Raw genomic sequence first — 21,510 nt, 5'->3', positions numbered from 1 at the left:
AGCGAGGCCTAGTCCTCGGAGGAAGTGAGAGATGAACACAACACTCTCATTGGGTTCGGGAGTGGGGATGACCTGCCCTCAGGCGAGCAGCCTGTGCAAAATTTCGGCGGTCAGATATCTAGCCTCTCTCAGCTTCTTGATGTCCTCCTCTGTGACAAAGGAAGGCATCCACCGACCTTGGAGGTTGGATCCGGACATGGTTGAAGGTCCGAAGCGCCTGACCTGAGCCTGGGGTGTTGGAACTCGAGGCGGGGGGGGGGAGGATTCGATTGAGCACGAGAGGAAAAAAGGACGGGTCTTGGCCTCTCTATAAAGAGGGTGAATGTCAAGCGTCCTCCTCGCGGCCGTTTTGGACTCGCCTAAAATCGAGGAGTCATACCAACGGGCCCGAGTGGGTTACCCACGTCCGTATTGATAAGAATCCCATAATAAGGGTGACACGATCTCTGCTTCGACAAGACATGTCAAGAAAACCGCCTCGCAATATGTGTAGTGTTGGTTGGGAAAAACGGTTCGGATAATGACCGGGCTATGACATAACGTCGTGCTGACAAAATGCGTCAGCAGATTAGATTTGTGGAAATATTATTCTCTCTACGGTGGTATGTGGAAATTGTTTTGCAGAGCTGGACACTATCCCTGGGTTCAAAATCTTCTGTGGAGTATTTGGAGGAGGAACCTGCCTTGCAATGTCAAAGACAATACTGCACGCCGGACTCATCATCATTGAAGCCTGGTTCAGGGGCTACTCAGGGAGTCCTGGATTAGGGGGTCTCCGGACAGCCAGACTATAACCTTTGGCCGGACTGTTGGACTATGAAGATACAAGATTGAAGACTTCCTCCCATGTCCGGATGGGACTCTCCATGGCGTGGAAGGCAAGCTAGGCAATACGGATATGTAGATCTCCTCCCTTGTAACCGACTCTGTGTAACCCTAGCTCCCTCCGGTGTCTATATAAACCGGAGGGTTTAGTCCGTAGGACAACATACAATCATACCATAGGCTAGCTTCTAGGCTTTAGCCTCTACGATCTCGTGGTAGACCAACTCTTGTAATACTCATATCATCAAGAACAATCAAGCATCAAGAGGGACCGAACCTGGGTAAACATCATGTCCCCAGCCTCTTGTTACCATCCGCCTTAGATGCACAGTTCTGGACCCCCTACCCGAGATCCGCCGGTTTTGACACCGACAATCCCTCTAATCATGTCATCTTGCCTAATGCGTTACTCTGTTCTTATGAACTTAGTACTCTAGATACATGCTGGATAGCGGTTGATGTGTGGAGTAATAGTAGTAGATGCAGAATCGTTTTGGTCTACTTGTTGCGGGCATGATGCCTATATACATGATCATGCCTAGATATTCTCATAAATATGCGCTTTTCTGTCAATTTCTCGATAGTAATTTGTTCACCCACCGTAGAATTTGCTATCTTGAGAGAAGCCACTAGTGAAACCTATAGCCCCCGGGTCTATCTTCCATCATAGCATTTTCGTATCAACTTGCTATTTCTATTTTTGCAATCTTTATTTTCCAATCTATACAACAAAAATACCAAAAATATTTATCTTATTATATTTATCATATCTCACTTTCGTAAGTGATTGTGAAGGGATTGGCAACCCCTTTATCGCGTTGGTTGCGAGGTTCTTGTTTGTTTGTGCAGGTACGAGGGACTTGCGTGTAGTCTCCTACTGGATTGATACCTTGGTTCTAAAAACTGAAAGGAAATACTTATGCTACAGTGCTGCATCACCCTTTCCTCTTCAAGGGAAAACCAACACAAGCTCAAGAGGTAGCAACAGTGCACAAGGTGAGGCTGACTTTGGTAACCCGGACACGCCACCTGAATTGGTGTCACCTCGGGCGCAGGGTCTTGTGACTTCACTGTGAGAACCGGATGAATAATAGTATTTTGACCATCAAGTGTACCACAGTTGTAACAGTACTACTAGTAGGAGTAGTAGGAACATGAGTAGTACTCCCGTGCTAGCATGCCTCTGGGTTCACTTCATCCTCCAGGTATCATCCATATTGCGAGCAGAACCAAACTGTCATGCATGCGGAAGCGCGAAGAAGGACTTTAATTTTTTGAGGATAACCGCATATTCCTTAACTAGAGAATGTTGTGTCTCCCACGCAAGCGCCAATATCCATCCGAACCAGCTTTGACACATTTTTTATCCATTTGCATAGGTCCCACCTATCAGGAGGGGTGCATAATTAAAAAGGAATCATAAAATGTCTCGCCACGGTGATTCGAAAGAGTGACCTCAACTAGCCAGTGGCACATGTAGTGCTGGAAGGATGAGCACGTACAGGGATAGGCCCCACTCCTCACTTTAGCAGCGTAGCCTTTTCATTTAGTCTACCTAGCCATTTAATCAAATGCCTGCATGCCACTTCTCCCATTTACTTCTCCATTAGGAACCGATTTTCTTCGTCATCTTCACTACTCCTTGATCTTCATTTGCATCCGAACCACACTGCATTCACATTGTTTTAACCTCTTCACATCCTCCTGGAGTAATTCTGAAGCTCCTATAAATAATCATCTTCTTCAGTTAGAATAGCCATCTAATCCTAATTCTCCAAACCATAGCCCTCCGGTCCAGCGGTTCCAAATGGCGAAAGAGATCGATATGCAGGTTTTTAGCGTCCAACATGTCCTCGTCGAAGGCTCGTTGAGCATAGTTGCCATAGTAACCGACCACCTAAGGGTTGTTCGGAAGTGGATCAACAATGTATCAAACTCACTCCAAAAGGTGGAGATGAATGTCATCAGTGTCGACGCAGAGTACATGGAGCGTGCCACTGGGAAGATCCAACGCACCTCCGTCCTTCAGTTGTGCCTCGAAGATGATGTTTTGGTGTAACACATCATACACGCGCCCTCCATACCAAGTGAGCTTCATGATTTCTTGTCTCGGGAGGACATATACTTCTGTGGGGCAGCCATCACAGGGGACAAACAAAAGTTGGAGCCATACAACCTTGATTTGAAAAGCATCACTGACCTACAAACCAAAATAAAAATTCCTGTAGAAGATTGTGATAAACCGACACCATCCCTATTCGACATAGCAAATTTTGTGCTCGGAACAAATCTTCAGAAGGGTGACGAGACGCTGGCATTAAGGTCGTCTGGATGGGAGAATTATCCCTTGACGTACGAGCGGATAAAATATGTTGCCCTCGATGCCCGTGTGAGTTTCGAGATAGCTGCAAGGTCTAGAGAGCTTGTTGCGAAGCTGTGTCCCACAGAAAATAAGAACAAGAAGAAGAAGAAGAAGAAGAAGAAGAAGAAGAAGAAGAAGAAGAAGAAGAAGAACAAGACGCTGCACCAGCAGCAGGGCATTATGGATGGATGAACTATTTCCTCTCTTGTAAAAATTCCCTCTCTATGTATATTGATATAGATGGACTATTTTGATGGTGTGCATGTCTTTGGAACAAGTAGTAGCGTGGGTCCACTTGACTATAAGGAACTAGTTATCCGCCTAGCTTTCTCTACTACTCCTTCCAGTGATTGGTATGCAATGCATGTGTCCGTAGACATGACAGCTTGTCCATGGAAGTTCAACTACGGCGACCATCACGTTTCATCCACTGCCACTCGCGATTCCCACGACGCCGCTCCAACCCACGACACCACGCCCCCGACGTGCGCCTCACCCCTCTCGGCGGCACCGCTCCTCTGCCTTTGTGTGCATGACATGTGGGCCAACTTAAATGCGGCGAGCATCAAGTTTCTACCACAGCCACACACGATTCCCATGATGTCGCTCGAACCCATGACACCATACGTCCCTCGACCTGCGGCTCACCCCTCTCGGCCCCACTGCCCCTCTGCCTTTGGGAGCATTACATGTGGACCAGCCACCTATCGGGTCCACATGTTTAAGTGCTACATCTAGATCTTTCCCTTGTTTCCGTTTTCCAACCCGGCGGCGGGCGGAGTGCGGTTTGCAATGGTCGGTTTGCTCAACGGTGGTCCCACATGAAAGTGAAAATGCTAGGCAACATGCCTTCCCTAGCTATGTGGCGTGCCAGACGGGCCGTGTAGTACTCTTGATTCCCAGGTCTGTGGGGGTGCGACGCGAACGCGGCAGGGCTTTCCCTTTTACTGGCAACATGCCCGTGCGTTGCGACGGATCCAAAGTAGTAGAATTGTTGTACTTGTTCACAACCTTGAAAGAAATCACTCTTGTTTTGATATACTCCTAATATATTACATTTTACTCAAAATATATTTCTCAGGCTGTTTTGATGAGGTGAGGGAGGGATGTGGTTGCTTTCAAGATAATAAGGGGTTTTCTGCAAATTGGAGCAGAGAAGTGGGCTATTGTTGCAAAAATGCCACAACTTACCTCACAATTGTTAGATGCAGATCTAATGGTTAGAAACGATGGATGGCAGACACACCACCATCACCAACTGAGTCTTTTATAGGAGTAGGAGTAGAGAAAAATGTATAAATTGTAACATTTGGTTCTGCTCCTTGGCACGATCGATGGATAGAAATAACGATTGGAAACGCTAGGGCGGGGCTATTTCGTGGACATTCTTCGTGGCATCGGCGGGCAGTCGCAGGGCCACCAATGCTTGAAAGAGGTTCCGACCGTGGAGGCCGATTAGGGTGGCAGGCAATGAGGAGCCTGGGCGCGCTTGCTGGAGGAGTACGGCGATGTCGTCCCCGAGCTTCTTGAGGATGATGAACTTGTTGGTGGTGGCAATGATCATCTGGTCCAACTGAGAGTCGTAGTTGGCGTCAAAGGTGGCCATGCACTAGCCGGTCGCAAACACCGTCGAGAGACGTTCCTCGGCGCCATGCCGCAAGCGGGCGTCGTGAACCATCTGGCACAGCCGCTTGCCACTCGCGCGCATCGCCCCCATGGGTCTGGAGTGAGCACTTTTGCGCTTAGTGTAGGTGCTTAGACAAATGCTTAGGTGTGTACGATGTGGTAGATGCATTGGAATGGAGGGGCACTTTTATATGAGTGCAAACTGCGTTGCATTCACATCGTGCAGCCTCTTTTCCCGGTCCTCGTCCCATTACTTCCCTCATGCATGCACGATGCTAATTGAAGGAGGATGCTGTTGGGGAACGTAGTAATTTCAAAAAAAATCCTATGCACACGCAAGATCATGGTGATGCATAGCAATGAGAGGGGAGAGTGTGTCCACGTACCCTCGTAGACCGAAAGCAGAAGCGTTAGCACAACGCGGTTGATGTAGCCGTGCGTCTTCATGATCCGACCAATCAAGCACCGAACGCACGACACCTCCGAGTTCTGCACACGTTCAACTCGATGACGTCCCTTGAACTCCGATCCAGCCGAGCTTTGAGGGAGAGTTCCGTCAGCACGACGGCGTGGTGACGATGATGATGTTCTATCGATGCAGGGCTTCGCCTAAGCACCACTACGATATGACCAAGGTGGATTATGGTGGAGGGGGGCACCGCACACGGCTAAAAGATCTAAGAGATCATTTATTGTGTCTATGGGGTGCCTCCCTCCTCCTTATATAAAGGCGGGGGGAGGAGAAGGGGGCTGGCCAAGATGAGGAGGCGCGCCCAAGGGGGGGCAATCCAACACCAAGTAGGTTTTGCCCCCTTTCCTATTCCAACAAGGAGAAGGGGGGAGGAGGAGGTGGAGAGAAGGAAGGAGAAGGGCAAGGGGGGCCGTGCGCCACCTTCCCTTTCCCAATTCGAATTGGGGCAAGGGGGGCCGCGCGCCACCTCCTGCTGCCTCTACTCTTCCGCCACTTTGGGCCCATGAGGCCCAATAACCCCCGGGGGCGTTCCGGTAACCCCCCGGTACTCCGGTATATATCCGATAACCCCCGGAACCATTCCGGTGTCTGAATATAGTCGTCCAATATATCAATCTTCATGTCTCGACCATTTAGAGAGTCCTCGTCATGTCCGTGATCAGATCCGGGACTCCGAACTACCTTTGGTACATCAAAGCACATAAACTCATAATATACCGTCATCGAACTTTAAGAGTGCGGACCCTATGGGTTTGAGAACTATGTGGACATGACCTAGACACGTCTCTGATCAATAACCAATAGCGGAACCTGGATGCTCATATTGGCTCCTACATATTCTACGAAGATCTTTATCGGTCAAACCGCATAACAACATACGTTGTTCCCTTTGTCATCGGTATGTTACTTGCCCGAGATTCGATCGTCGGTATCTCAATACCTAGTGCAATCTAGTTACCGGCAAGTCTCTTTACTCGTTCTATAATACATCATCCCGCAACTAACTCATTAGTTGCAAGGCTTGCAAGGCTTAAGTGATGTGTATTACCGAGTGGTCCCAGAGATACCTCTCCGATAATCGAAGTGACATATCCTAATCTCGAAATATGCCAACCCAACAAGTACCTTTGGAGACACCTGTAGAGTACCTTTATAATCACAAAGTTACGTTGTGACGTTTGGTAGCACACAAAGTGTTCCTCCGATAAACGGGAGTTGCATAATCTCATAGTCATATGAACATGTATAAGTCATGAAGAAAGCAATAGCAACAAACTAAACGATCAAGTGCTAAGCTAACGGAATGGGTCAAGTCAATCACATCATTCTCCTAATGATATGATCCCGTTAATCAAATGACAACTCTTCGTCTATGGTTAGGAAACATAACCATCTTTGATTTAACGAGGTAGTCAAGTAGAGGCATACTGGTGACACTCTGTTTTGTCTATGTATTCACACATGTATCATGTTTCCGGTTAATACAATTCTAGCATGAATAATAAACATTTATCATGATATAAGGAAATAAATAATAACTTTATTATTTCCTCTAGGACATATTTCCTTCAGTATCCCACTTGCACTAGAGTCAATAATCTAGATTGCACAGTATTGATTCTAACACCCATGGAGCCTTGGTGTTGATCATGTTTTGCTCGTGGAAGAGGCTTAGTCAATGGGTCTGCAACATTCAGATCCGTATGTATCTTGCAAATCTCTATGTCTCCCACCTGGACTTGATCCCGGATGGAGTTGAAGCGTCTCTTGATGTGCTTGGTTCTCTTGTGAAATCTGGATTCCTTTGCTAGAGCAATTGCACTAGTATTGTCACAAAAGTTTTTCATTGGACCCGATGCACTAGGTATGACACCTAGATCAGATATGAACTCCTTCATCCAGACTCCTTCATTTGCTGCTTACGAAGCAGCTATGTACTCCTTTTCACATGTAGATCCCGCTACGGCGCTTTGTTTAGAACTGCACCAACTGACAGCTCCACCGTTTAATAAAAACACGTATCCGGTTTGCGATTTAGAATCGTCCGGATCAGTGTCAAAGCTTGCATCAACGTAACCATTTACGAGGACCTCTTTGTCACCTCCATAAACGAGAAACATATCCTTCGTCCTTTTCAGGTATTTCAGGATGTTCTTGACTGCTGTCCAGTGATCCACTCCTGGATTACTTTGGTACCTCCCTGCTAATCTAAGATCAAGGCACACATCAGGTCGGGTACACAACATTGCATACATGATAGAGCCTATGGCTGAAGCATAGGGAACATCTTTCATTTTCTCTTTATCTTCTATAGTGGTCGGGCATTGAGTCTTACTCAACTTCACACCTTGTAACACAGGTAAGTACCCTTTCTTTGCTTGATCCATTTTGAACTTCTTCAAAACTTTGTCAAGGTATGTGCTTTGTGAAAGTCCAATTAAGCGTCTTGATCTATATCTATAGATCTTGATGCCCAATATATAAGCAGCTTCACCGAGGTCTTTCATTGAAAAACTCTTATTCAAATATCCTTTTATACTATCCAGAAATTCTATATCATTTCCAATCAACAATATGTCATCCACATATAATATCAGAAATGCTACAAAGCTCCCACTCACTTTCTTGTAAATATAGGCTTCTCCAAAAGTCTGTATAAAACCATATGCTTTGATCACACTATCAAAACATTTATTCCAACTCCGAGAGGCTTGCACCAGTCCATAAATGGATCGCTGGAGCTTGCACACTTTGTTAGCTCCCTTTGGATCGACAAAACCTTCCGGTTGCATCATATACAACTCTTCTTCCAGAAATCCATTCAGGAATGCAGTTTTGACATCCATTTGCCAAATTTCATAATCATAAAATGCAACAATTGCTAACATGATTCAGACAGACTTAAGCATCGCTACGAGTGAGAAAGTCTCATCATAGTCACTCCCTTGAACTTGTCGAAAATCTTTTGCAACAAGTCGAGCTTTATAGACAGTAACATTACCGTCAGCATCAGTCTTCTTCTTGAAGATCCATTTATTTTCAATGGCTTGTCATCGGGCAAGTCAACCAAAATGCACACTTTGTTCTCATACATGGATCCCATCTCAGATTTCATGGCCTCAAGCCATTTTGCGGAATGTGGGCTCACCATCACTTCTTCATAGTTCGTAGGTTCGTCATGGTCTAGCAACATAACCTCCAGAACAGGATTACTATACCACTCTGGTGCGGATCTCACTCTGGTTGACTTACAAGGTTCAGTAACAACTTCATCTAGAGTTTCATGATCATCATCATTAACTTCCTCACTAATTGGTGTAGGTGTCACAGGAACCGGTTTCTGTGATGAACTACTTTCCAATAAGGGAGCAGGTACAGTTACCTCATCAAGTTCTACTTTCCTCCCACTCACTTCTTTCGAGAGAAACTCCTTCTCTAGAAAGGATCCAAATTTAGCAACAAATGTTTTGCCTTCAGATCTGTGATAGAAGGTGTACCCAACAGTTTCATTTGGGTATCCTATGAAGACACATTTCTCTGGTTTGGGTTCGAGCTTATCAGGTTGAAGTTTTTTCACATAAGCATCGCAGCCCCAAACTTTAAGAAAAGACAACTTTGGTTTCTTGCCAAACCACAGTTCATAAGGTGTCGTCTCAACGGATTTCGATGGTGCCCTATTTAATGTGAATGCAGCCGTCTCTAAAGCATAACCCCAAAATGATAGCGGTAAATCAGTAATAGACATCATAGATCGCACCATATCTAGTAAAGTACGATTACGACGTTCGGACACACTATTACGCTGTGGTGTTCCGGGTGGCGTGAGTTGTGAAACTATTCCGCATTGTTTCAAATCAAGACCAAACTCGTAACTCAATTATTCTCCTCCACGATCAGATCGTAGAAATTTTATTTTCTTGTTACGATGATTCTCAACTTCACTATGAGATTCTTTGAACTTTTCAAATGTTTTAGATTTATGTTTCATTAAGTAGATATGCCCAGATGTATGTATGATTTCCAACAAATCCTTTGCTTGCTCCATACTTCCGGAGAACGGCGTTTTAGTCATCTTGCCCATGAGGCACGGTCGCAAGTACCAAGTGATTCATAATCAAGTGGTTCCAAAAGTCCATCATTATGGAGTTTCTTCATGCGCTTTACACCAATATGACCTAAACGGTAGTGCCACAAATAAGTTGCACTATCATTATCAACTCTGCATCTTTTGGCTTCAATATTATGAATATGTGTATCACTACTATCGAGATTCAATAAGAATAGACCACTCTTCAAGGGTGAATGACCATAAAAGATATTACTCATATAAATAGAACAACCATTATTCTCTGGTTTAAATGAATAACCGTCTCGCATCAAATAAGATCCAGATATAATGTTCATGCTTAACACTGGCACCAGATAACAATTATTCAGGTCTAAAACTAATCCCGAAGGTAGATGTAGAGGTAGTGTGCCGACTGCGATCACATCGACTTTGGAACCATTTCCCACGCGCATCGTCACCTCGTCCTTAGCCAATCTTCGTTTAATCCATAGTCCCTATTTTGAATTGCAAATATTAGCAATAGAACCAGTATCAAATACCCAGGTGCTACTGCGAGCATTAGTAAGGTACACATCAATAACATGTATATCACATATACCTTTGTTCACCTTGCCATCCTTCTTATCCGGCAAATACTTGGGGCAGTTCTGCTTCCAGTGACCAGTCTGTTTGCAGTAGAAGCACTCAGTTTCAGGTTTAGGGCCAGACTTGGGTTTCTTCTCTTGAGCACCAACTTGTTTGCCGTTCTTCTTGAAGTTACCCTTCTTCTTCCCTTTACCCTTTTTCTTGAAACTAGTGGTCTTGTTGACCATCAACACTTGATGCTCCTTTTTGATTTCTACCTCCGCATCCTTTAGCATTGTGAAGAGCTCGGGAATTGTCTTATCCATCCCTTGCATATTATAGTTCATCATAAAGCTTTTGTAGCTTGGTGGCAGTGATTGAAGAACTCTGTCAATGACACTATCAACAGGAAGATTAACTCCCAGTTGAGTCAAGTGATTATGATACCCAGACATTTTGAGTATATGTTCACTGACAGAACTATTCTCCTCCATCTTGTAGCTATAGAACTTATTGGAGACTTCATATCTCTCAATCTGGGCATTTTCTTGAAGTATTAACTTCAACTCCTGGAACATCTCATATGCTCCATGACGTTCAAAACATCGTCGAAGTCCCGGTTCTAAGCCGTAAAGCATGGCTCACCGAACTATCGAGTTGTCATCAACTTTACTCTGCCAAACGTTCTTAACATTGTCAGCAGCATCTGCAGTAGGCCTGGCACCCAGCGGTGCTTCCAAGATGTAATTCTTCTATGCAGCAATGAGGATAATCCTCAAGTTACGGACCCAGTCCGTGTAATTGCTACCATCATCTTTCAACTTTGCTTTCTCAAGGAACGCATTAAAATTCAACGGAACAACAACATGAGCCATCTATCTACAAACAACACAGACAAGCAAAAACTATCAGGTACTAAGTTCATGATAATTTAAGTTCAATTAATCATATTACTTAAGAACTCCCACTTAGATAGACATCCCTCTAATCCTCTAAGTGACCACGTGATCCAAATCAACCAAACCATGTCCGATCATCACGTGAGATGGAGTAGTTTCAATGGTGAACATCACTATCACTACAAAAAAAATACAATTCCGTGATGATACGTGTTTGTCACAGTAGGTCGCTTTTTTGTCATGCATGTACATCCATGACAAATTTATGACAAAATCAAGATAGTTATACATGTGCTATCGTAGAAGTGTTCCATGACATTACCAAAATTATCATCACGAAAATGTCCACTTCCATGACGATAAATCGCTCGTCACAGAAGTGCTTTCGTCAAGGGTGACCGACACGTGGCATCCACCGTAACGGAACGCCGTTAAGCTATCGGGTCGGGTTTTGGATCCGATAACCCGTTAACAGCCCCGACGAATGGGGATTTTCCATGTGTAAAATCATCATTGGCTGGAGGAAACACGTGTCGGCTCATCGTTGGGACAGATGTCAACCACTCATTGGACGGAAGGCGCCTATGATACGTCGACACGTGGCATGGCCCAACAGAGGCCCATTCCTGTGAAAAGGCCGGCCCGTTTGACTTGTTCAAAAGCTGGCGGGACGGCCCATGGAAAGCCTGTTAACGGCTTGTTCGAATATAGCCCATTTACAGCCCGCTAACCCAAGGCCCGTTACAACCTATCCGAATTAGGCCCAGTAGCGTCATCTGGGCCATCCAATATGATTCCAGCTCGTTTTCACTTCTGGCCAATGTATGTCCCATGACGTCTTTCGGCCCATATGAGGCCCTATGTAACTCTTGGCCTACTAATGGCCCATGGTGAAACTGGCCCGTAATGAACAGTGTATCACTTTACAGCCATTAACGGCCCGTGGTGAAACTGGCCTATAGTGGACAGTGTATTACTTTATACCCATTAACGGCCTATTATTCCGTTGGGCCGTTTCTAGCCCATGTTATCTTTCGGCCTTCTTAGAGCCCATTTATTCTTGGGCTCATTTCCAGCATTCGTTTACTTACGACCCATTACTGTCATTTTCTGCTTGTGGGCCAAATTCAGCCCGTGGTTACAGTCGGCCCGTTTGTGGTCCGATAATACGTTGGGCCGATTTCATAGCGTCATCAAATACGGCCTATTAATGATGGCCTGTTATGGTCGGCCCATGAACGGACGAGTCCAACTCTAGCCCGTTTACGACCATAATGCGATCTGTTTGGCCCATGTTTGGCCAGACGATTATACGGCCTGTATAAGGCCCATTGATAATATGGCCCGCAGAAGGCCCATTGTTTCTACGGCCCGTAGAAGGCCCATTGTTTCTATGGCCCGTAGAAGGCCCACTGTTTCTACGGCCAGTAGGAGGCCTAGTGTCACTACAGTAAATGTTAGCCCATGGTTATTGTGGCCTAGTTTAAAAAAATAGGTTATTGCAGCCACTAGCTAACCGTGGAAAAAGAATTGCAATGACTACAAGCAAACAAATAAACAAGACAACATAGCAATGCGAGACACCATACGCACGATATGAGCAACATAACCCTGCCAAGTTAGAGCATACACCTCGGGGGGGGGGGGAATAGGACTGGTCATCTTTCTCTGAATCATCCTCTGAGGAGCTATCCATAACCAGCGAGATATGCGCTTCGTCAGATAGCATAGTCTGCTCTGAAGACCTTGTTTTCACTCCAGAATTTGCCATCACCGTGTCAAATGGCTGATGCACACGAAGAGCAGTTGAATGTACTAACATTGTTGACAAATGTAATATGTAATGAAAAAAAGGATGGCCTGATATAATTTACATATAAGATGACTGGCCAAGCAGGATGGCATTGCAAAATTCACATATATGATGCCTGGCTAAACAAGATGGCGTTGCATAATTCACATAAACGATGAATAAACTAAACAGATGGCATTCGCACAAAGGATGTCTAAACTAAGCAAATGACATATTTGATGTATAAAGTAAGCAATGCAAGACACCATATGCATGATATAACCAACATCAGCATGCCAAGTTAGAGCGAAGACCTCAGGGTGTAAATAGGAGTTGTCTTCTCCTTCTAAATCCCCGTCAGAACGGATATCTTCCTCTCGATTACAATCTGAAATGCGTGGAGGGGGGCTGCCTTTGCGCCTACCATGGAGCGACGTCTGCATGAAATTTTATTGCCACACAAGGCTCGTCTCTTTTGCTCTACATGTTCAGTTCCATTGTTTACTTTAACTGTCATGCATAGGAATAAAAAATAGTGAGATTATGTAAGGAGTGCATGCAGAAATCCAGAGTGATGGTAGCAACCTGTGGATAGACCCAAAACCAATAATAGCAGGCAGATAATGGCTTCAGTTAAAAAATACAGATAATGGCTTCTTTACTATTTTTTTCCCACCCAACATGAAGCTCATAGTAGACACCGGAGATTAACCAGATAGTAGATAGATACTATTAATAGCAGCCCCGATATGTACCCCACAACCATTTAAAAACTCAAGTTTGACCATTAGTTTGGAGCTGACTCAGAGGCTAATCGGTGAACAGGATGATAAAGTAGCATGTAATATTAAGCGATGAATAACGTAAGCAGACACGAAAGAGTGCAACCTCTCTTGCGGACCCGTGTAGTCCTTGAGGGCATCTGCTCGGTTTATGATGGTAGTGCAGTTTTCATGGCTGCCAGTGGCAGGGAAGAATATCTGAGGCGGCGAAAGACAGTCTGGAGGCTGGATCCCTGCTGTGCTGGACCCTTCTGTCGTTGGAGCAGCTGAGCTGGGTTGGACGACGGCGCAGCAAGAGCGGGACAAACCACGCAAGGTTTTCTTTGACAACTACCTATAAGAGAAGTAATTCTGTAAGGGCTCGTTTGAATTGGAGGATTCCAACAATGCAGGGATAGGAAATAGACAGGAATAGGATAGGAATGCACGTGCAAAACAGAGAATTTAAAAACACATGATTTCTGCCAATCTGGGTGTTTGATTCATAACAATTGGAAGATCACAGGATGCAAAGAAGCATGGTGAGATTAAGTCAAACCACAAGAAAATGTATGGTTATAATGCTATTATGCTACTATCTCTTAGTCTTGTGCTTCATGAATAGGAATTTGAAAAGCAGGACAAGTGAAAATTAAAATTCCCACGTTTTTTCTTTCAAGGAGACACTAAAGCAACAAATCTGTGTGCTCAGTGGACAATATATATAACATGTAGAGTAAAAAAGAGGTGCAACAAGTGTACAACCTCTTTGGCGAAGCCATGTTGATCTCAGCGTGATTGGGTTGGCCGGTGAGGATGCTCCGGCTGACTTGGCTGTCGGAGGTGGGGAAGGAGATCTTAGGCGTCTGGATATGGAGCCCGAGGTACTGCTCCGCTATGATGGAGGGTTTCGTCGTTGGAGCAGCTCCGGTGAGTTGTACGACGCCGAGGCTGAAGCAGGACAAGAGAGACAACGAACAACGTTAACCTGAGTGGAATTCTAATAGCATCTCCAATACATGACGTAAAATACATAACCACAAAGTGCTAGATGTAAAATACGTCAGCCGCTCATCTCTGAACTTAACTGTTGAAACTGAATTTAACTGTCAAAACTGAACTTAACTGTCGAAACTGAATGTAACTATCGAAACTGAATTTTGTTGTCGAAACTGAATTTTGCTTTCGAAACTAAACGCACTAGCAAGGTGAGGCTACACGTCAGTCGACTGACGTTTTCATCTCTGGTCAGTCGATTTTGCAGCCGTTGGGAGGTGGGAGTTTTCGCGTGCGTTGTAATTTCAGAATACCAAGGCGCTGTTTGAGATGGAGGGAGTTGTCGGAGCACAACGAGATAAAGATATATCTTAAATATTTCGGGCTATCAAGGCGCGGGTTGAAATTTCCGGAGAAGCCTAACGTGTACTGTACCAAATCAATGCGCCCTACAAATGTCATTCAAAACTTTGAATTCATGTTATGTTCAACTAAAATATTTTTCTACGTGTATAATGCATGCAACCTACTACTCAAATGAACGTTTTAGTGCATTCCAAACGTATATACTACCGCTTCAGTACGAACTAAATTTGAATTCGTTTCTCTATTTGAATAAGATCTACAGTAATGATTGTTGTGAAGTCAAAGCATTTGAATTTGTTTCTTTGTTTTAATAAGATCTATAATCATCATTATTGTCAAGTTAAACCATCGTTTGTGTATTATCTTCACAGCACACCACATGATTAGTCTTGAGTTACATATGAACTATGTGTACTATATGAACTCGAACTAGATTTTTTGAATCCACTTTATTTTGATTTCAAATCACATTACATTTCTAGCTATAGCTAGATCTTCATAATCTAAACCATGTCTCATATGTATAATGTGTTTATCACATTATGTATGGCGCCCCTCCCCCTACGCCTACAAGTATTTAGATGTGAGTTGCAAACACCACACATTACCACAAATTCAAATAAAATGTGAGAATGTTCGATATATAGTATTGTTTAGATTGTTCGATATTTAGTTGTAAGCTGCAAACGCCACACATTATCACAAATTAAAATAAAATGTGAGATAGTTTGATGTATAGTATGGTTTAGATTATTCGGCATTTAGTTGTGATTTGCAAACACCATGCATTATCACATTATGGTATAACATGTGCACAGCACGTGTATCACCGCTATATTCATGCATGCAATGTTTAAAACACTATGATGTCCTATTCAAATATATGAATCTTCTTTCATATCAAATTATGATCTTTGTTAGTCTCTTACACCCACACAATCCTCTAACCTTTGTAGCTACCACTAACTTTCTCTCGTGCATGCACACGCCCTCCTCGCCCTTCCCCTCCCTTGGCATTCTATCCACCGGGCACATTCATTTTTTCTTTAGGTCGTTCTCCCAGAGTCTCCACAACTCCTTCCCGACACACACCGATCGATAAACCTCTCTAGCTCCTCCTTTATGTGTCCTTGCCTCGTGTCTCTCATATGGTCAGACACACATGTAAACTCTCGCCCCCCTTTTCATCGCTCTCCCACAACCGCACACTCCTCCCCCTATCTAGCTAGTAGTTGGGCCTCTCGCTGGGCCTTATTTGCCTCTAACAAATGGACGTACACCGACCGATCTCTCGCTATACATATAGCTAGCTAGGTCCTTGTAACTCGTTTTTACCCACACGTCAATCGATCTACCTCGTTAGTTGTGTCTCTCCCTTCCGCTAAAAAACAACAATTGATCTACCGATCTAGTTAGGTTTGCTTACCAAACACATGGTTCCCCTTCATCATCCATGGATGCGTCCCGACAGATCTATCACACGCACAGGCACACACAGAAACACATCCCCACTCTTATTGATAACATTGCAGTTCCACCCTCAGTTTGTCTAGTAGGCCTCTCCCACCATCTTCGAGAAGCAACTCCATCACCCATCCAGCACTCTACCCCTCTCCCTCCCTCTCCCTCCCTCTCTCTCTCCTCTCTCTCTCTCTCCCATCATATTTCCCGTCCTTCAGTTATGTATGGATGTCGATCGATCTCCCTCAAGACATAGCTGGGTCTCTCCTTCTGAACACATATACAAGTCGTTCTACCTCTATAGTTAGGCCTCTGCCTACCCCTCCCACCACCCCTCCCCCCACACACACCGATACATCGAGCGCTCTAGTCATGTCTCCCTGCCACACACAAACTTGACGTCCTCTAACGTTCCGGTAGGCCAGTCGCCCTATATCTTTGACATGTACACACACACACAGAGAATTTCGATGGCTCTCTTCATCGATCTCGCACCCACCCACTTGATCCTCTCTTCGACTCTATCGATAGCTATGACCCTCCCTCTCTTCTCGTGGATTGTCCGACCCTCTATGTATGATATGGATAGGCCTCCATTTCACACACATTGCATGCAAAATTTTGTTTGAGATGTCATCGACACATATTCCCACAAATAATTCACGAAATCAACCCCCCACCGCACCCCTACCCCAAAACAAAAAACACTCACGAACGCAGTTTGTATCTCTCACACACACACCCACATAGGTGGGGGACGTGCACGAAGAGAAGAGGTGCATGCACGGCGCACGTACTCCTATCTCTTTCCCAACCACACCCGCGCGGGTACACGGTGGAGCTCATTTCTGTACGAAAAAGGCAGCCCACATGGTAATTTGGCACGTGTACTGGTTGTCCACTTGGTGGAGGGAGGATCGTCTACCATGGGTGAACAAACAATATGCGAGTTGGCGTGTTATGTTAAAAAAAGAGGCAAACCATGAGGGGCCTACCTTAGAGGCAAGGCTCTATACACTGGAGTACTTTTGATGTGTCCCGTCAACTCGCAGAACTAGGAGAAGCTTGCTTAGTACGCCGTCTCCCCCGCCCATGGGCGCGGTGGCTCGCAGGATGAGGTGAAGCTTGCTTACGATTCCTTACGCCTGCTCCCTCGCCCGTGTGCACGGTGGCTCGCAGGACGAGGAGAAAAATTTACTACTCCCTCCGTTTACTCCTCGTCCCTACTACATTGGTTATAGAGATTATATCATATTGTTTGGAATATATATGTCCTCTAGTAGATTTCAATATGAACTACTAGTACATACTCCAAACACTGATGTATGTTGATGTATTTTAGAGTGTAGATTCACTCATTTTGCTCCATATGTAGCTCTCTCCCTCGCCCCTCGACCCTCGCCCACGTGGTGAACGTGCAGCAATTCATTCGGTCTCATATAGCCAGAACGATATATACTGCACTACCATTATTGCTCGACTTCACGGAGAGGTGAAGAGCCAATCACAAGGTCAACATTTTGGAGATGCCAAGTGCAAGGTTATAGGAGAACGAGTAGTAGGTGCCGCGTCATTTATAAATAAAGTTTTTTTTCTTCAGTGCACGTACGCAATATGATAGGTTCATATGGAGAGAAAAGGAGTACATAGTCAAGACGGGCCAGCCTACACGGTTGCTTGCTGGGGTTGCTCTCTTCACACTCTCTTGCAGAAAATGACTGTGGCCACATCTCTAACATCTCGGCGGATCACGTCCGCTTGGGGAAGGGGTGGATGCTTAGTGTAGATGCGGTGGCCGTCGTCGATGGCGAAAACCCACTGTCGGCACGTCCCGATCAGGGGTCCCCGCCATTCTCTCTCACAAAGCCGGTGAGGTTTCCTTCGTCCCTTGCTCACTGCCGCGACATGGGCAGTTGCCGCCTCCCGCCTCCCTCCTCAAGGTTGAGCTACGTCCCTCATGTACAACTCCCTTTACAGCCGGCTTGCACCACTGCTCCAGCTGCCCACATCACTCCCTATGGATATTTCTCCACTTCTTTGCCCCGCACATACCTCTACTGGCTTCTATGTACTGTATTTGTGATGAGTTTATGTCTCATAAACTAGTCCCAGTAATCTTATTCTAATCACGCTTGTTCAATTTCTTTGCCACAGGGATGCTCATCTCGATTTTGGTGAAACTGCACAAAATGGTCCGATGGTCAAAAGGTTGCAAACTTCATTTATTATGAAGCTCGAACATTGCCAGCAAATTGAAGCCTGGTCAGGGTTCACGGTTCAAGGGTTAGGGACTGCATGGATCATTTTTTTCATTAGCTGCCTTTGTTCCAAAATAAGTGTCAACTTTAGTAATAGTACAACTTTGTACTAAAGTTTGCACGAAGTTGAGAAACTTATTTTGGAACAGAGGGAGTACATATTTGCTATGATCTGTCAATCATTGAGATGCAATAGCATGCATGTTAGTCTCCATTGTATTTGATGAAATGTTGCAACGGGCAACCTTAGACGCGAGATACATGTAACAGAAGCTAGAAGCTTCATAGCATTGTACAAATTTAGCTCGCTGATAAATTACAGTACGTACTATACTAGTACTTCCTCTGTTCCTAAATATAAGTCTTTGTAGAGATTTCACCATGAACCACATGCGGATGTATATAGATGCATTTTAAGTGTAGATTCATTCATTTTGTTCTGTATGTAGTGGAATCTCTACAAAGGCTTATATCTACTAGTAATAGCTAGCCCCCACTACTAGGAATTCTCTATCCTCTCCTTGAGCCACGTCATCAAAATTGATGTAGCCGTTAGATGAAGTAAATCAGTCCATAATAGCCATATGATCTTGACGTTGAGAGGCTCCGCACTAAGACACATGCAAGCATGCAGAAATACCGTGCCACGTGCATGTGAGTGGGTTTTAAATCACATCAACATGTCTGCATGCAAGCATGCACCGGTAGCATGCATGTAAGTGAGCTTTTTAGTCCCATTAACATGTTAAAAAGAAAAATATAATCCCATTATGCAGTAGGAGTTGCACTGGCGGAGCTACGTACGAACAAAAAAGTACCATGGCCCGCCCAGCATGAGCCCAAAACACTAAAGTATAAGGGTAAAATTGGTCTACAAGGGTAAATGTTTCAAGTGGCCTTTGGCTTGGCCCGCCCAGAAAATTCATTGTAGCTCCGCCACTGAGGAGTTGGCTGATCTTTTTTCCTTACGTGGGATGATCTAAATGATGATGGGAGTTTATTTAGTTTGGCTACCACATTTGTCATGCGGTTATAGAGTTTTTTTTTGTTCTATGAAATCGATAATTTTGCGCAGAGAGATATACCGCTGTTGCGTGCCAACGCGCGGGGACTCATCTAGTAATATTTAGGAACAGATTGAGTACTATGTAAAGAGTTAGGTGTCGCATGGTGATAGTGTGAGGTGGGCCATGTAATCACTAAGCCTGCGTGTTTTCACTGCTCTTGCACGCCCCCGCTGTAAGAATGGAGAAAATTGTAATCTAGTAGTAGTAGTATATACCTCCTTTCGCCGAAAGTGTGGGACATCGAGAAGTCCTACCACCTCAGTAATAAAGACCAATGAGCCGTCATATCACATAGACCCAGCAGTAAGTTGGACGGATGAAGCAATCATCACTCTTGCGCCAGTGAGAGGTCGCGTCCGCTCTTCCCAGGCATGAATGCGGCACCGATTCTTTGGAGCGGCGCTGACCGTTTCGGGCGGGAAGCGCGCGCGAGCGATGGAGGGGCTTTGGGTGGGCCAGGCTGGTCAGGAGCGGGCGTGGCAGCTGTCCGCATGTCCCTACCGGACACGCCCGAAAACGAGAGGATGCACCAACTCTCGTGGCTAAAATCATACACTACACAACATCTCTCTATAGGAGTAGGTCGCTCTGTCGCTCTCTCTAACACACACATGGTGTTAAACACACACACACACGCACCTTGGTCCCGTTGCACCTTCTAACGTGACTTATTACACCTAGACGAAGGGAGCAGTAAGTATACGAGATACGGTGGCACACTGACTTAAGTCGAATACAAGTGGCCAAAATTTGTGTGCATGTTATAATAAGGATTCACTAAAAATAGTACATGAGCGAACAGAGGGATCAATTGGACAGTGTTCCCGAGCAGTAGCGAGATGTGTGAGGTAAGATACACCGCTGGTGCTTTTAATTTTTCTTATTAATTTGTTTGTTTCACCCTCTGACTGGTGGGACCCAACATACTACGTGGAGAGAGGTAAGGTGACTAAGGCTACATTATTTCTGCACCACTGTGGATAGTCTTACCACCAAAGCCATATGACACGATTATGATTGAAATCCCAATGACTCCCACACACACAAAAAAACACGGCATGCTTGTCACACGAATGCAGGAATGTATAAAAGGTTATTTCCCTCTCGTTGAACATAACGGGAGGGTTGTGTAGCTGGTTAGCCTGTTCGCTCACTCTCTCGCCCTCTCCCGCTGGAGCCTCAGCGCTTGTAGTTGCTCTCTTCACACTCTCTCGCCCTCTCCAGATCTAAATAAGACTTCGTTGGCCTCTCTCTCCCCTCACTGCGGCTCAAAGAGCCGGCATGATTCGTCTACCGGGAAGGGAGGGAGGCTTAACGCTATCGCCGTCGGCGGGGGACTACCGGCGCAGCTTTTCACTTTCCACCCAGCGGCGGCACGGGAGGGCCTCCGACCCCTTCTTCTTCACTACCGTCCAGTTGCCCACCGAACCACGCCCCAAGAACCTTAAGGTATAATTTACTTACTCCACATGCATTGCTCTAGCTGCATGTATACCATGAATCTAGGATGTGGTTCAAAGAGGAAAGGAGTGGGGGAAAGTAGTGGGAAAAGTTGTATATAGCATGAATCTGGGACGTGGTTCAAAGAGGAAATGAAGGGGGAAAGTTGTATAGCATTAATCTAGGACGTGGTTCAAAGAGGAAAGGAATGGTGGAAAGTTGTGGGGAAAGTTGTATCGCATAAATCTAGGATGTGGTTCAAAGAGGAAAGGAAGGGGCGAAAGTACTAGTTCAAAAAGGAAAAGAAGGGACAAGGCTGTAGAGTTTGAGCAGGACTAGATTTGCTACGCTCACATAGGGAAAGGCGTCTAAAGATAACAAAACTGGGACCAACACAAATATGCTCCTTGGTTGCTTGTTCTTTGTTGCAACAGACTGTGCATGACCACAGTACATCGGTAGATGCACATGGTGCTGGTGCGTCCACTGTCCCGTGCAACTCATTAGCTGTTGTTAATCTAAGGCCATGTTTGGTTAAAAACTCCCTAGTCC

This window comes from Triticum aestivum, chromosome 2A (assembly GCF_018294505.1).
Source record: "Triticum aestivum cultivar Chinese Spring chromosome 2A, IWGSC CS RefSeq v2.1, whole genome shotgun sequence".
In the NCBI taxonomy this organism is placed as follows: Eukaryota; Viridiplantae; Streptophyta; class Magnoliopsida; order Poales; family Poaceae; genus Triticum; species Triticum aestivum.
Note: the sequence above shows the minus strand (reverse complement) of the source record.